This window comes from Achroia grisella, unplaced genomic scaffold, assembly GCF_030625045.1.
Source record: "Achroia grisella isolate CSIRO2021 unplaced genomic scaffold, CSIRO_AGI_Agris_v1 utg109, whole genome shotgun sequence".
Lineage (NCBI taxonomy): Eukaryota > Metazoa > Arthropoda > Insecta > Lepidoptera > Pyralidae > Achroia > Achroia grisella.
Window position 1 is genome coordinate 1350486 of NW_026712573.1, and position 18691 is coordinate 1369176.

General features: G+C 30.6%; 1 protein-coding gene across 5 annotated transcripts in view; it reads left to right on the top strand.

Moving 5' to 3' along the window:
• LOC131847728 (putative polypeptide N-acetylgalactosaminyltransferase 9) overlaps nucleotides 1-18691 on the top strand; it is a 157061-nt gene that overhangs the window by 109260 nt on the left and 29110 nt on the right. For 4 of the 5 annotated variants that reach the window (XM_059197369.1, XM_059197392.1, XM_059197398.1 and 1 more), the window contains exon 2: nucleotides 18486-18508. The exons of the other annotated variant lie outside the window; for it this stretch is intronic. The gene's annotated coding sequence lies outside the window, so the exon portion shown is untranslated. The remainder of the gene's footprint in view (nucleotides 1-18485; nucleotides 18509-18691) is intronic. 5 annotated transcript variants of the gene reach the window in all.

Here is an 18691-nt window from a genome sequence, read left to right on the forward strand (position 1 = left end):
CAATAGCGACTTTGTTTTATACTATGTAATGATTGGAGTAATATAACGAAATTGATAACCAATGAAATTGTATTGCATGCTAAATATGGTCTTGAGGCTAAGTGTATTCGATTGAAAATAAATGCACAATAATTATTCATCCCCGATTACACCCGTAATCGGGGATGAATAATAATTATTGTTTTATTTCTAACAGTAATATTTATTTCTAATAATATTGCGTAATTCTGTGTGAATGTTGGTATACACATGAAAAAGAGTCAGGCGAATTATGATGGTTGATAACTAGAAAGGAACATATTGCATTGACCACAAGTAACAGGGCGAAGGCATGCTGATAATGACTATAATGTAATGTTTATCTTTGTTATAGAAAGTATAACATTTGGTTAAAAATTATAACAGTATGACTAAATCGTTATAACGATGCTTCCTGATATTATCATAATTATAATTTTTGTTTATTCATCTCTTGTGTCTCTTCTTCTGTATTCATGTATTTATATCAGCTGTATATAGTAAAGTTAACAGAGCTTGTATTATACAAGCTCTGTTAACCTTAGGACTAGATTGCGCTGTGTGGTGATCCTAAAATGTTATTATTAATATTATATTTGTCTCTCTGTTTACTTTAAAAATAGTTGAGTTTCAATTAACAGTATATTTATTTATTTTATTTTTTTTTAATTTTAAAAGATCCTTTATTAGATAGGGTATGATGTACTGTGACAGTATTATAATGGTATTATATGAAACCAATATATAAGAATAATAAATTTATTCCAATCTTTATATTACAACGAAATGAAACGGACAATAGAATGGAGAAATATTATCTGTAAAATTCTCCAAATCCTAATCGGTATGACCCGAATAATGTAAATTCCACGCCTAATCATTTCCTTTCAATCAGACCATTCATAGTTAATCGGCTTGGTGCTCTTTTCAGGTCCCTTTGATTAGAGGTCGCCCGTAAAGACGAAAGGATATTATATCAGTCAATTGACTTATCGCCAATTTTGAGGTACGTTTTACCTTTGAAATTCCGAACGCCAAGCCCATTTAAATCGTTGTCAATTGGACTAATGAGTTAAACGGTTAGCCTTATCGAGAATAGTTTTTCTTCTACTACCAGTATTAAGCTGCTGATAAATGATTATTTTAAGGCTTGTGATAAACAAATTTACTTTTGTTTTATTTTTATTTATTTTTGATTTATTTTTGTTTTATTTTTACTTATTATAAAAAAGAGCATATACTTTCTTTAAATATGATGAAGATATTCAGCGGATAAACAATAGAAGCAAATATAATTTGTCTTCAATGGTTTCATCACATCACATCAGTCTCACTATGTGTCATCACTGTTGTAAAGGGACAGTAGAACAGTAGTTATTTTAAATGTGATGAGTTATATATATATTTAAACTAATGTACCTAATAAAAGGCTGGTAACCTTCTTGCATTTTCTCTAATGCCTTAGTATTACTCGAGTCGATTATTCCTATATAGCCTACGTTATATGAAAAAAACCATATCGTTGTTAAAGTAAATGATGAAAGATGAAATGTGATATGGCGATGCACGATAAAATATGCACATTTGTTGGGTTTTTCTAAATTGAAATAAAATTTCGAAATATACAGACGAATAATATAAATTTATTCATCCATAACTTTTTATAATTGTTTTATTTGTAATGTAAGTATTTAACTTTGCTGTGGGTTGTAAATTTATTTAATTTGTTACTTGCCACAGCTTGCGGTCATTGCGGTTAGCTCCTTGCTCAAACAATGAATGTCCTTAAATCTTAAAATATGTTTAAAGGTATTAAAATAATTTATGTAATATTACAGAAAGTGTATTTTAAAATAATGTTATTATTATTACTTTTAATTGTAAGAAAATATTCCACTATTTATTTATTATTATTCCACTCATCTTGATTACATTTGAAAACAGAAAGTTTTACGACTATGCTTATCATTTCCTATCGGTTCTTGTCCCATTAGCTTTTTAGTAAAAGTTCTTTATATTTTTATTGTCGTTGCATTTTTATTTGTTTATATTATTATGACTCATAAGATAATATTGCTATACCAACACTGTTGAATAGTTTGATATAATTATAATACGATTATATTTTTATAAATATATACGTCATAGTAGCTTTATGCATGCAAAGTCTCAGTCCGATCAGTTTAAAATTGACAAAGTTTCATACAAACGTTCACTCCCTATTTTATCCCCTTGGGGGTAGAATTAATCAAAATCCTTTCTTAGCGGATGCCTACGTCATAACATCTACCTGCATGCCAAATTTCAGCCCGTTCCGTCCAGTGTTTTGGGCTGTGCGTTGATAGATCACTATGTCAGTCACCTTTGAGTTATATACATATATTTAGATGAATGTGTGACGAATATAAATAGAAACAAAAAAACATAATACTTGTTGAAAATGATTTTGAGAACGACGTTATGAAATTCTTCGTAAAATAACCAATCATAAATTGTTCAGAAAATAGGACAAAAACGATGATGAAACAGGCTTCGGCCAATCGAGGGAAAGTCCAAAAGGTAAAGACGTAAACTTCCACGGGACAGTACCGGAACGTGAGTGGCGTCGTAATCGCAATTCTCACAGAATAGGTACTCTCACACCATTAAGCATGAAAGGAGCTATCGGATGGAAGAGATTAACCTACACCGCAGTATTAAAACGATAGTCCTACGGTGTCCGTAGTGTTTAGCTAGCGGTGGAACTGGTCATTAGTTTTAGTAAAAATATTACCTATTTTTAAACTTTGAACTTTTAATACATCATTCTGAATAACAGACTGAAGACTCATAGTATATTGTTACAATAAAAGTTACAAAAAGTGAAGCTATAAGTATCACAAATATATTCCCAACCACTCCATTTCGACACTTAAAGAATCAAATATAAATAAATAAATACAAGAGATCAACTGAAAATAAACTCTATGGTAAAGTAGTTTGACCAAACTAGATGACCATAGAGTTTGATTTCAGTTGATCTCTTGCATTTATTTATTTACAAGAGTGACCGTCGTAGGTTAAATCATCAAAAAAAACTAGATTCTAACTGAGAAGAACTTAGTATGAAAGGTGTTTGAAAAGAGGCCTTTAATTATGCCTATGTTCTTCTGTTTTCATAATTTTACATGAACAAATTATAAATTGCCTTAAGTCGATAGTCATCTAGTTCGAAGTCAGAAAATAGAACTTCCATATATTCCCGCACACCATTAAGTAATAAAAAGGTGACTGCATGGAAAAGATTAACTTCCATAACATCCGGCAAACCCGGATTCACTTTAAGAAAGTTCTTTGAGTAAACAACTATTGAATTTAATGTATCGCGAAAAAATATTTGCTGTACATAGTTCAATAAGCCTCATATTATGCTTTATGATTGAAATAGATAACATTTTTCCCAGTCTATATTACCTACATTCCGAAGCAGTAAATGAACTGGCGGCGTAATACTGAAATGTTATGAGAATTATGTCATCTATAATGCAGTGTAGTGTCGTGCTTCAATAGTGCACTACACTGACAAAACGATTCAATAGTGGTAAGTTGAAATTTGGCCAGTAATAAAACTTCGTAATCTATTGTATTTAACGATAGTAAACCACAATTGATCATGGCAGATAAAGGATATCAATCTCATAAACGGCTCTTCTCCAGAATCAAATAGGCTCCGCGAAATCTGGCCGTGTTGACTACTCCTTTGAAAGCAATGGCAATAATGGTCTAATGCTTTATAACACAACCTATCTAAGAATTATGGTGGTAATTCTCAGACAGGGTATAATTCTATCTCTAACACCTGTATTGTGTTTTCACATATTCGTTTATGTTGACGTGAACGTAATTCGATAAACGACTTTGTATTACAGATTTTCGAATTAGAAACGGTATGAATATAATATTCAACGTCTAGGGACCGACCGTCACGGTATCATGTAAATATAGTCATTAATCAAGAGCACGTCTTCTGCAAAGGTCGAAGCTTCAGCGTAAGACGAGAGACTTGTAGGTTACGGCATCCATTGTATTCAGTATATTTGAATTTAAAAAATAAAAATTATGTAAGTATTGTAGTTAATGGATGATAAAAAAATAAATAACCCTGGACAATCAACACAGCGCGCAGCGCCGCGAAAACAGAGCTTGTGTTATAGGTACTAGTCAACTGATATATGATACTTAGAGACTTTTTTTTGTAAATACATACATAATATACATAGAAAATACCCAGACAAGCAATCATACACTCATGAATACAAATGTTTGCACCGTGCGAGAAATCGAACTCGCGACCACCGGAAGTAAAGCGATAAAAATTATATGTTTTAATAAAAAACTTTGATTTCAATTTCTTATAAATAGTATGTATGTTTAAAAAATATTTCAGTATGCGTGTCACTTGTTATCATTGTTTGTTGTTGTCATTGTCTAGTTATAATAACAATATTGTATTTGTTAAACAAATAATTTTATTTTCAAGGATAATTTTAAATATGTTCTTTCATCACTATAATTTACCGGCGCCATTACATATAATTTACGACACGCGAGTTAAAATGCGATCATTTTTTCCAATAGAAATCTTCTGGGTGGTACAGTAACTTAAAATGTTCTCTTTTATTTATGTTCACTTCATGGGCCAGGTGTCTCGGAGCTAAAACTTTTATTTACTATTGCAATAGACACTGCAGTAATTCTTCATTCTGTTTCCTTTACACTGTTCGGTACGGAATCTCAAAAACCAAACCTGCACTCGTTTAGTTACAGGGTTTAGTTGTTTTTTATAGTTCCACTAGCTGTCCCGGCAAACATTGTTTTGCCATATAAATTAATAACGCTATAAAAAAATAGGGGTTGATGATAGAAGGGTGAAAATTTAGGATTGTATGTATTTTTGTATGTTGTATCATAAAAAATAGAAACTAAAAATTTTGTCTAAAACATAAAAAAAAATTTAGGGGTGGACTACCCCTAACATTTAGAGAGATGAAAAATAGATGTTGGCCGATTCTTAGACCTACTCAATACGCTCACAAAAATTTTCATGAGAATCGGTCAAGCCGTTTCGGAGGAGTATGGAAACGAAAACTGTGACACGAGAATTTTATATACATATAAGATATAGCCACTATGAAAACCAAATATTTATCTTATTGTTGTATTTGCCTTTATCGCCGTTGTCATTGGCTGGTGTAGTATAAATAACATACATTTTATAGTCTGATTTAGAATATTTTAATCTTTATTCAATTAAACTTAATAGTCAGTGCTTTCGCTTAGTACTTTTTTATAATCTACCACTACGTTAGTAATGTACATTTAGCTGAAAAGAATAAGCAAGAAACTCGATATCAAAACTTTTAAAATAAATATAGAAACAGTAAAATATTAAGTAAATTTGAATAAATGTAAAATTTTTGATGGTATCTATACTTTAATAAATTCAGAGATAATTCAAACTAAATATTTCTTACTCAATTCGTATTCAATGTACCTAGTCTTGACATTTCTTTATTAAAATATATAAAAGCTTTTATAGAACTTTGTTTATGAATACATTCCATTTCATTGAAAACTTCTAAGAGAACGATTTCATTAAGAATATTCATATACGTGTAGAAGTGTATGTAATATTTAATCTAAGAAATGTTATGTACTTTATTTTTATTTGCGGATTATGTATTTATGAATACGAGTACTTTGCTGCAAATATATAAAGAGAAATGCTCATAAAGACGTTTCAAAAACACGACTTTCTTCAATCGGCTTGTTGCCTTTTGTATGAAAATATGAAAACATCCTATTAAATATTTGCGTTTTCAATAAACAACTGAGGTAATGTACTTAAATATGTATAACTTTTTAACCGAATTCTAAGAAGGAGCGATTCCGGGAGATTTTTATTCTATTTTCTATGTGTATGTATGTATGATTACGTAATAAGAGTTTTTGGGACGAATTATTAATACTTTGATATTGAACTTTTATCATTTATTTTTCATTAACAAATTCTGATTTTTTTTTTATTTATTCAATACTGTTAACAATACTGTTACCACTGCCCTCGTTTCTGTTTCTGTAAAGGCCCGCTTCACAGAAATGAAAACGAGGGCGAGTGTAGAAAGGACTCGAAAGCCGCGGAAGGATTCATTGAGCGTTTGACAGCCAACTCTTTACTGACGAATATGACTTTAGTCTGCGGACACCACTAGGGGCTCGAGACTAAGACTTCGGTCGTCATGATTTCGACGCCCGTCTGAATGGGAGAGGGTCTGAAGGGCATGGGAGTCTGAGTGGACGTTTCCGTTTGAATGGTTACATAAGGCATAAGGAAAGTTATAACTATAGTGTATACGGTAACGCGTTTCGATATTTATCGAAAGAAAAATCATCTTTACGAACTTTCTTGGTGTACTATAGTATTTTCCACGAAAATATCTCAATAAAATCCCACAGGGACGAAGTTTATGAAAGTGGTAATAAAAATGGTTGACGTGTTCTGAGACTTATTAAATTATAAGTAATTACTAGACAAGAAATATAACAATGTAAGGAAGTTTATTCTCCGTAGTGACAAAGTTATAGATAACTTAAGGTTAATATTACCACAGATAACATAATATTACAGTATTACTAAAAGTATTATGTTGGCGACATCCGCAAATAGATCGGAAAGTATCGTAAGTATCGGGTTTAATTAGTTTTATCTATATTGATAGTTTTGAATACAAAAAACAGAGATCTGTATTTATAGATAACTTTAATTAATATTATTGGCATGTGTAATAATAGTAATAGTAGCGATATAATCTTGTAAAGCATGCTGTGGTTACCTATAATTATGAGAACAATTAGTTTAAGACCATTAGAATTGTATAGAATCATGACAATTTTTTTAATGCTGTATCTTATGTTGGTAATCCTTAAAAATAAATAAATAAATAAATAAATAGAAAGCATAGATATGTATGTTTATATAGATACAAATGAGCTGATATTCATAATTAGAATTAATAAATTTTATTACCATAATATTTTTAATGAAGTTTTAAAGATGATTCATATATTCTAACTTACTATCTGTATGCAAACGTTGATCGCGATATCTATATGTTTGACTGTTTCGGTCGACACATTGATCTGGCTTGTAACAAAAGCTCTGCTTAACTTGGGACTACATGGTCCTGTGTATCGAGTAATCGAACCCACGACCATTGGAAGTAAGACGATGTCTTAAATCTTTGGGCTACCGATGTTGTCTTTATAATATTATTTATGTATTTATGGACTAAACAAAAATTAGGATGTTTCCATTGTCAATTGTCTAAAATATAAATGAGGATCGTAAGTACTTTCGCTTCACTTTATCTCATTTCTTTATTATATTCGTTTACATTTCTCATAAAAATACAAGTGAAATTGAATATCATTAAAATAATTTTCACTTCTCCGACGTGAACTGTCATCATTATCATTTTCAATAACGCCTTTCTTCGTCACTAGGCATTCTTTTGGTCGTTACGGGGGCGAAAAAAATATGGTGGAATTATATTGTTTCCAGAATATGCGATAGGAAAATGTGCACAAAGCGTAATGTAACGGAATATACCACGGCGAGCAGTTTTTGTCCACTTTCATTAGTGAATGTTATTGGTCGGTAGCAGTTTCGTAGCCCTCGAGAATTGTCCAACTTATATCGGTCATGTTATTGTTAGTGTGATGTTTCTGTAGGGAATTGATATTAGATGTCGTGTTGTTTATGTCGGACATTGTCATTTCGGTTCATGAACGATCATAGAAACAAATGTCTGTTTATACATAAAGAAAATATTCTTATCTTGTTATGATAAGTAATTGTTTCATAAGAAAATGTAACAAGGTATTTACTAAGTCTCGTAATGTTGGAAAATTAAAAAGAATATCGTATGTTTTAATATGAATTCTTAATTCAAATTCCAAAATCATGTTGGTCATTTTAGTCACTTATGAACGTATTTTTTTTCCTACCATCCGTTTTCTTATGATCATACTCACAGACTTTAAACCACAAATACAAATGTTAATTATTTTGCTAATCTTATGATTTTTAACAGAATTTCATAAATTCTAATAGACCACAGGCATAAAAGATGGCTAAAAAACGGAATAACATCAGTAGGGCTCTTATTTTATTTATAGGCAGCTCTTATTTTATATATACACATCCCTAAATATATATCTAATGCAGCATTCGAGTTGTAAAATGTTAACTTGGTTGCAACTGCATCGCTCTTTGACAGGTCGAGGACAGCCAACGCTAGCTGTCATTTTCTGCCACCGACCTGCAATTTCTTCTGCTGTTGGCAAAAATATGCCTATTCTTATTTCTAATAATAGATATATCTAGTATATGCTAGATTACATACTCAACATTGGTTTAATTTTTACGTTTGGGTCTCCCAAGTAGCTATCATCTTCTAGTGTAATATGTCATACCAGAACTTACTCTCTTTTCATGCGTGTCATATTCAGAAGATTATACTTATTAAATAGTTCTTAATAAATTAGTTACTCATTCATACGTTTATATCTGATATACAACATTCAGGCCAGTTTTGAAAATGTATACAGTTATAATAATAGTATAATGGGTAATGAATATTTAGATGTCTACTTTAAAAGCTTTATCAACGTAGTATTTAATTTATATAATAAATCAACAACAATATAATTTTTTCTTGCGCTATATGATGAATATATCTATAAAGATAACCCCAGTACCCAGAAGAATTATATAAAAGTAATCATAGAGACAAATCAAGTTAGGTGACAGGAATGTATTATTTTAATAAAGAATACTAATAGTTAGTACCAGTACTAACATTAAATTACCTTATTGTCTTTAATAAAACATACCAATACAGCTAAAAATGTTGCATGTAAAGTCAATGATTTCAATGAACATTTAAAAGAAATGTACTGTTTAATAAAAACTTTGACAATTTATCTCCGTAAGAAAGCAACAAATTGATAGTTACGATTTCCTTGTCATGTCATGTATGAATAGACCACACTAATAGTGCTTCCATGTTCCTCTTTATTGTAAGTTTCGCAATTGCTAAGCCAACAACCGAATATATATATCCGAAACTGTGTTTGTCGTCGAGAGGGACATGCTCCGTTATGATTTATGAGCTTCCCCTGTATTTATTCTTTTTATACTGTTGTCTCCCTTGTCAGGAGCCCTAACGGCTGCTCCCTTTCAGCTTACTTCTGTTTGTTTTCTGTTTTTAGTTATATTCGTATGTTTATCTTTTTATATTTCTGTAGATATATTTTAAATAATTTGCACATTTTGTTTCTAATTTAATTGTAAATTTATAATTTTTTGCTTTACTGTTATTATATACTATTGTTGTAGATTAAAAGTAAAGATTAAAGTACATCTAAATAAATAGTGCACCAAATAGATTCATTTGAAAATAACTGGCACATATAATGTTTACTTATATTCAATATTTTCAACTGACTTCAATATTATATATGGTAGAGTTATTAAATTCATACACAATTTAGTACATATAATCAATGTGATTGAAGAATATGCTGTGTCCATCTACCATATTCTATATGAATTAATGGATTAATGGACGTAAATGTATAGAGGCATATTGCGGTTTATCTAGACGATAAATAATGAACTCAAGATCGATTATACAGTAATCTGGGAATATATATTTTATTTCTCAGATTACTAGACTGATTCCAATCAACGTAAAATGTATTATCGTCTCGTTTTATCCAAGCAAGAGAAAAAGAGATGCTCAGATGTCGCCCTTGTGAATCGGCTCAACTGTGGGCTCTCACGACTTAACCATAAGGTGGTCGTGAATAGTCTTTTGTTCTTTTAATACGTACAAAAATAAAACAAGACTTACCTTAAATACATACATAACTGTTACTATATATGAATATACTGTCCATGTACAAAGACATGACATCATAAAATACACTGTGACACCCGTATTATCACTTATAGCGCCATGCCTTAGGTTTAAAGCTTATATAGAAGACATTATACCTCCTGAAGAGAAACGCTTAGGAATTCCACTGCTAGTATATGTTCTTAAAACTGTAACATAGCTTCAAATGCAACGTCATGCACGCAGGAATTGATTGAAATAGAGATACCAATGTCATGTGCATTTATTCACATCATCCATATATCAATTTTGTTTCTTAAATACGGATTTTGTACAATTACCTTAATGTTTCTAAATTTCTTTTATTTATTTTGGTAACTATTTCATTATTTCCTATAAATTCAGAACATTTTTTATATTTGTAGATAATAATTATCCAATACAATTGTATTGGACAATTATTATTAAATGAAAGTTCATGGATCTCCAATCTCCATATAATAGATATGTATAGCCAGATAAAGAGAAACATTCCATTAAATTTGTTATAAAGTTAAGTCATAAGACTTTTGCGATGCATAAAAACTGTAGAGAATTATTCATCGTCTGCGTAAACCCTAAACGTTATGTGAAAAACATTAATTCATATAAAAATGTTCTAAGTCACCACCCGTTTTACGACTCCTTTTATTTCAATTTAAAATTACAAGCCTAAAAGGAAACGTAAAAATTATTCATTATGCGATATAAACGCGAAATAATGGACCGTGTATGGGTTGTTCATGGCTTTTTAATTGAACTCGGGTACATTAACCACTGAAACGGCTAAACGATAATTTAATGTACAGCGCCAAGGGTGGCTCGTTACAAGTTACGATATTAGGCCACTGCACGATGAACCGTGTGACGTTTACTCGGGGTTGCCATTCTGAAATAACCAATAGTCCAGATAATTCAGGATTATATAAATTAATTTGGGATACGCCAATGTGTTCATTTAAATCTATTCCTTTAACCTAAACCTTGGAGATATAAATTTAATTAAGGTTTCCGCACTATAATCGCCTTCTATTTCTATTATGTATGTCCCTTTGTTATGGATAGTCGAATATTAATATAGCACCAAAGTTATATAAGTATGTTTATTACTTTTCATCCCAATTACAAATAATACAAATAATATCAGCTTCATTTATTATTTTTACTGCACAGTAATATATCTTATCTTTATCTATCCTCTGATAAAGAATTTACACATAATTTTTATTTTATTTAACCATTGTTCATCGTATCCTTAGGTCTATGAATAACCTGTTTACATCTAGTTAGAACATACCATAGGCCGGAAATAAAATTATTGTTAATATTAGGTGTAATATTGCATATTGTAAATTATATTAATACGAAATGTATGTATTAACTGTATTTTTACAGATTATTAAAATTGCTAAATTATACAGTCAGTAAGTTACATTATTGTCATATGTCATAAATTATAGGTACTATTATATTCTAAAATAATAAATAAGATTCATAAAATACAATCATGGGCTTGTTCAACTGCAATATTAAAACAATCTTTCAGATTAATCTATGTTATCTACATAACTATATATATAACATTTGAAGTGGTAGAGAAACAGCTGTGATTTTTCTCACTGGTAAACCCCATCAGTGGGTGGAAGGCCCGCTTACAGCTGTAAGGTAGGCCGGCACCTCCCTACATCATATTTATATTAAACAAACCGGCTACATTTGTATTACAAAGTAGCATGGTGGTAACGTTTGATGTCGATCAAAATAGATATAGTAAGGATACCTAAGAATTATTTTATTAGAGCTGTTAAAAGTAACATTAAATTCTAGAGGCGATTTTCTCTAACGTAATTTTACAGTACATCAGCCCGATCTCGAATACATATTCAATGCAATTCAGATACGGATTCTAAATTACCTCGACAGGTACACACGTAAATCGGAAACTCGGTTCTAAATCGAATTTTTAATAGAACACTATCGGTTTTTCGAATAAAACTGCTCGGAATGAAAGATCGCACAGGTATTTTTGTATCAACATTTTCAATAAGATGCGATCAATAAAGCATTGCGACGAAAATTTTCCTATGTATTATATATCATTATTCTTTGTTATAGTTATTAAATGACGTACCTATTGTACGAGCTTAATAGCTCTGAAACTAATAATAGCCCATTCTTTTTATTATAATCCGCAAATTGGTGTTTTTTAATCTGTTGGTTATTTCTTTTATTACAATAATCAATGCCTTTAGTCTATCTTAGGCTATTAAAAATAACTAATAATTTTTTTTATTAATAATGAAATCTAAAATAAAATTCTAGTTTTTACAGTTTACTAATTCTCAAGGGCATAAAACAACTAAACAAATATATCCTATTTTTTATACCGGTCAATCTAAACATCTCGCTTTGCAATAATGTTACAGACACAATTATGTTAATTTTAAACTTTCTTTTTATTTATTTATTTTATTTATTTATTAAAACTTTAATGCACAAATACATAAATAAAGGTACACATGGCGGACTTAACACCTCGAGGCATTTTCTCCCAGTCAACCATTGGGCAAACAGAGATACATGTTGGCGGTGCATTAAAAAATTAAAATTCAAATCTAAAAAAAAATAAAATAAGAATAATAAGAAGATCACTTTAATATGATTAAATATAAATACATATGCGAATATACTTATAAACTATAATACATAATATGAATAAATAATTATACATATATAAATATAACTACATACACGTACGTACCTACATACATACATACATACAAATACACATACAATTATAAATTTATACAAATCAACAGGGAAATTCAGATACATAGAGGTGGTTGGGTGGAGGAATAATACTACAAGGATAACAGGAGCCTACACTAGTTCTGGGAAAGGTGTTTGCGTAATTTGGATTTGAATGTGAATTTTGAAGAGCTGGACCTAATGTCAAGGGGTAATTCGTTCCAGTGTTTAATGGCCTGTAAAGTGAAAGATTTAGAAATGAAGCTCGTACGATGAGCAGGAACGTGGAGAAGTAAATTCCTAGACGGACGAAGGTTACGATAAGAGATGTCCCCATGAAAATGAAATTTGGTATTAAGATACTCGGGAGAGTTAGGATCGTATAGTAATGAATAAAGAGTACACAAGAGACGAACAATTCTTCGTTGGCGGATTGGAAGCCAATTAAGCTGAGAGCGGTAAAAAGAGATATGGTCGTATTTACGGAGACCGAAAATAAAACGTATGCAATTATTGAGAAGACGATCCAATTTGTTTAAAAGGTCCTCATTCATGTCTGAGCAGCACACATCTGCATAATCAATAATGGGTTTATTATTATTTATATTTGTTATTTTATATTCTCATATAATTTTGAACCAAATAAACTATTATAAATACATAAACAAAAATCCATGTATACTTGTCCATGAATAATTTTCTAGACTACTGTCGAAAGGCGAGATACTATTTTTAGTCGATATGTACATGTACATAACATATCGAGCAACAAAATCTATCAATATCGTTTAAGCGTGATTTAGTAACAGACATCTAAACATCTTTACGCGTTTACATTTATAATATTTGTAGGATTTTTAATGTGAGTTCCGAAGCATGTTAATAAATAACTAACTCGGTACATACGTGCGTAGCTTTTATTTTCGATGGTAATTTGTTAGTTTATTTTTTCGTTGTAATAATAATGCGGTGTCGATTAGGTATATAATTTAGAATTGATTCAATAATGACGTACTTAATGTCGACAAAAATGTTTACTAATATTTGATTGTTGCTGTCAAGTTCCTATTTAGGTTAATAGCATTCCGTTTATGTTGTACACATTAGGCTATGAGTAGTTAGTGGTGTAGAAAGAAGACTTTGTATAAAGTGATCTGGGTAGGTCAGAATAGATATTCTTATTCTGTTATTATTTGCATGTGTTACTATAAGCAATGACTACTTTCCAACATGTCAAGTATCATTGCAATAGCTTTTCGATGTAGTAGTCCATACAACATAATAAACCAATTTTAATTAAGATGAGATAAGAGAGAATTATTTGAGATAAAAGTAAATATCTGAAACTTTTCTCAAAAAAGTAAGATAGAAATCTACAAAAATGAAAATTAGAATCAGTAGTCTTCTCTTAAAAGTCGGAATCTCGGTGTCCTTTTGAAAGTAGGAAGTGCTTACTCGACGGCGGGGACTGATTTATTGGCTCCACCCGTCGGATATGAAATCGGCTGGCGTTCTTAAAGGATACTCTTTGTGGAAATTGAAAAATTAAAATGGCTTTTAATTCCACTATAACGTAGAACTAAGAACTTGAAATAATACACATTTCCAGAATTTAAATCTCAAAATATAGTGATGAAATGTCATAAAATAATAAATAAACGAGTATGAGATGAATATAGCACGACACGATCGATAATCTTTGTATATTTGCAGAAATAATTTTACATTTTTTAACAGGTGAAAATATGTATGTATTACACCGTCTAATATCAGTACGCGAACAGTATACCTACAATAACACTGAGCGTACATTCATTATTCATTTAACATTAACTTTAGTATATGTTTAACATAGTCCACATATATTATCCTGGACAGTGATCCTTCGAGACGTATCTGAACTATTCCTATCAATAAATGGAAACAAAATATTATTTTTTTATTAAATATTAGAAATGTATTGTTTAACAAAAGTTATTGACTTTAATTGTAACTAATTCTTCTATGGAACTAAAAGGTAAACTATTACGTTTAAATTTAACATTAAATAGATAAAATATGTGTAACATGAATATAAAAAGAATATAGATTTGCGAAAGTCATCCTTTTTTAGCCGTTTATAAGTAGTAAAGTAATATTGTTTTACTGAGCACAAACTTCACCCACATAGATTCTAGTATAACTCGTTCTTGATGGGTTAAAACATTACGCAGAAAAATTCAGAGCAGCGGTGTTCTCGTCATTATTATATTTATGGGAGGTGTTTGCGTGAAACACCAGCATCGAACGAGTTTACTGGCCATCAAAAAAACAGTCAAGTAGCAAAGTGGCCATAAAACACGGGTTCTGTATTTATTTTATTGAGACTTTACCGTGTATCGTGAGTGTTATGAGTTTATGACATTAATTTATACGTTTAAGGTTTCGCTTTGTATATGTTTTCAGTATGTATGTGGTGTCTATTTTTTTTTATGTAAATACTGTCTTATGTATTCTTCTCATAATGTACATATATTTATCTCCTGAACAAGCCTGTAATAAATTATTACAATAAACGCTCATCTTTTGCGATAGTCATTAGAATAATTATATACTTATGTTTCAAATTTATGTAATCGAAAATAAGAATTACTGCACTATTTATATCTATATTATATTATTATTATGATACAAAATTGAAATTACGGTATTGAAACTCGACCGATGTTATACCAACTGTATATATTTCAAAAGGCAAACGATATCCGAGAAAATTAAGTGAATAAAAAATTGAGACAGTCCTCTCTGGATTTTCCGCAATAAATCAAAAGTTGTCATACTTCCACTTGCTATAGACAGATGGTTGAAGGCACAAAAGAGTTCTAAGGGGCTCGCTTTTGGATATTTTTCAGGGACAGTATCCTAAAAAAATCCAGGTGGGCTTGAAGTTGGAAAGCTAAGCGCTTCCAAGATAAGTTCAAGTTATTTCCTGAAAAGTATAAAAGTTTTAATTGATGATTCCTGAAGATGAGTGGGCATGGAGGGAGTAGGGAGATGCAAGAGGCTTCCTGCTTACTCGTAAAACATTAGTTACGAGTGTATAGCCTTAAAATTGTTATTAAGAGGTACTCGGTAGTTATTAAAGAGAAGTAATTGAATATAACTGAATTATGTTAAATCTCATCGTACAATTAATTATTAGATGAAATATTAATTACTCTTACATAATTCTATTATTATATTATGTTAGTCACAGATTAAAATATTGTTATGTCTATTATAATACAATATTATTATAAATATATAAGTGTCACTTCCAGGTATCGCAAGGGTGTAATAATTTTCTGAATTTCGTATATATTAACATAATAAGCAGCGTATCAAATGTAAAATATGATTTAAATGTGAAATAAAACAGTTCCTTTGCAAAAAAGCTTATCTAAATTATTATCTAATAAATATTATTACGATAAATATTATCTAATTACACTAAGAATGAGTGCGTAGCGATTTCTATGTTGATTATCGCATGCCTCTTACTTGTTATACTGTAATTATTTATATAAAAAAATATCTATTAAAAAGAGCAACACACAAGTTTCTTGCTCATTCTTCTTGTGATGAATCTGCATTCCGAATGAGCGGTAGAATCAAAATATGACTATTTAAAAGTACTTGTAATGAGTTTATTTGAATAAAGATTATTTCTATTTCTATTTCTACTGTTGAAGTTTGATAATAAGGAGTAGAGTTGTCTAAAAATAAACACGCATACGAAGTCACAGATCCAATTTGTTTATTAAAAATGCCTAATTGGTTCTGAAGTTACACGGTATGATACAATAAAATGCCAAAGCAACAGTATTATTGCAAGAAGCACACTGAATGAGCAATTTAATGACCGGCCAGGTGAATCTCAGAAGTCTTTCACTGGAGTTTTGTCGTGTCTTTAGTTTTTCGCAGTTTCGAAGTTGTACAGAACGCGGAACAACCTACGGTCAATTAAAAACTGCACTAAAGTTTTCCTTTAGTTAGAATTCACTTCATTTCCTGTATTTTATAAAACGTGTTATGATTTTCTGTTAAATAACAGAAAATCATAACACGTTTTAGTTAAATAAAATTTAGTTAGTTAAATAACTAACTAAATTTTTCTTTTGGAATTCCAATATATGCATAATAATTTAGTTAAAATAAAATATTGTATTAAAATATAACTTTTTCGTATAAAAAACTGATTTAGAACATAAAATTTGGATTCTTTAAGTATATAGCCCGCTTTTACTAGCCTGACCTCATCTCTCGTGTATCATAAAATAGTACATTATTATAGAATTTTATACAGCTTTTCTTAGAAGTGTAATATTGTGACAGTCATTTATTGAGATTATTTCAATTATATTATTTATATATATTGGCAATCAAATCAGTGTACAGCTAGTAACTAATCACCGTAGTCTATATAATTGTCAACAGCAAATTAGGTACTGAGACTATACCGTTTAGCAGTTTTAATTTATATATTATTTGACGGTCTCGGTGGTCTAGCAGTTTAGCACACCGCCTTATTTCCGATGGTTGCGAGTTCGATTCCTCGCACGGCACTAACATTGGTATCCATAACTATGATTGTTTGTATCGGTCGGTCGGGTGTTTTCTATGTATGTATGTATTTACAAAATAAAATCAATGTATTTGTATCAGTTGTCTAGTACCCAAAACCAAGCTTTAGCTAGTTTAATTTTGGTCTAAATGACGCTGTGTGAATTGTATTGCGATTATTATTATTAGTTATATTGTTTTATTAATGGTAACACGTGACAGCTTCACTGAATCTGCGAGCGTATTAAATTCAAAGTCCATAAAAGCTAACCCGCGTATTCACTGAACATATTTCAAGCCGAAAGCGTTATTAAGCTGATGTTAAGTCAATTACGAGTCAAGTCCCTTATTAGGGGCGGATACCGGCGGATATACGGATTTAAGTGCTTCGAGGCGCGTCGGGTCGGAAACTAGGATCGTGGCGGTTTCACTTGGCTCCTACGGGCTACAGAGTTACGGGGGCGAAGTGCTCTCCAGATCAGACCAATCCCAGAGTACGTGACGTCACGGTCTACAACGAATGGTTTTCAATGCAAACGTAGAATTTCTAAGCTACGAATAATTGATTAAACTCGCTTCTGTAATGTAAACTTCGGAGTTTATCAGTATTATCGCCATTACACGTATCTATCTATTATCACGTACTATATTTCTTGATATATATGTATATACATATCTTCTTTTTGAATAGGAATCCCTTTCAATGCAGTAAACCAGTGCTTCAATAAACTGGTTCAATTACCAGATGGCTCATGTTAGGTGATAACTTATTACAAAGTCTACCTGGATAAATATCAATATTTGTATCATACCAAAGCAAAATAGTCGTGTCACAATACTCGTTGTATTATTGTCCATATTCTGGCAGTAAAATTATTTTGTTTGTCACAAAACCAATATAATTACGAAATATACCTAAAATAATGTCACAATTAAAGTTAGACGACAAAACATCAAATACAAACATTATACAACAGAAATGTTAAACATTAAATTCATAAATATTAGTACTATTGTTACACATAATAAATTATCGGGTTCGATAAAATAAATAATTCATCATATAATCCGAACAAATAACCTTTCAACTTTTGGGTCTGTACCTACGTATATATATATATATATATATAACTAATCGTTTTTCTCTTTTGTTAACAGATTTCGTCCAATTGAAATTAAAGGTAAGCGGACACTTCAAATAGGCCACAGAAAAAACACATTACGCCGCCTAATGGAAATAGAAGGAACCAGACGAAAATACCATTAAACATTTTTCAATAAAACCCCCAGTGGATGTCATTTCTCTTAGCCATTAATTCATCTATTGTGAGCGACGGGGACCGATTGCCCACGAATTCAATCAG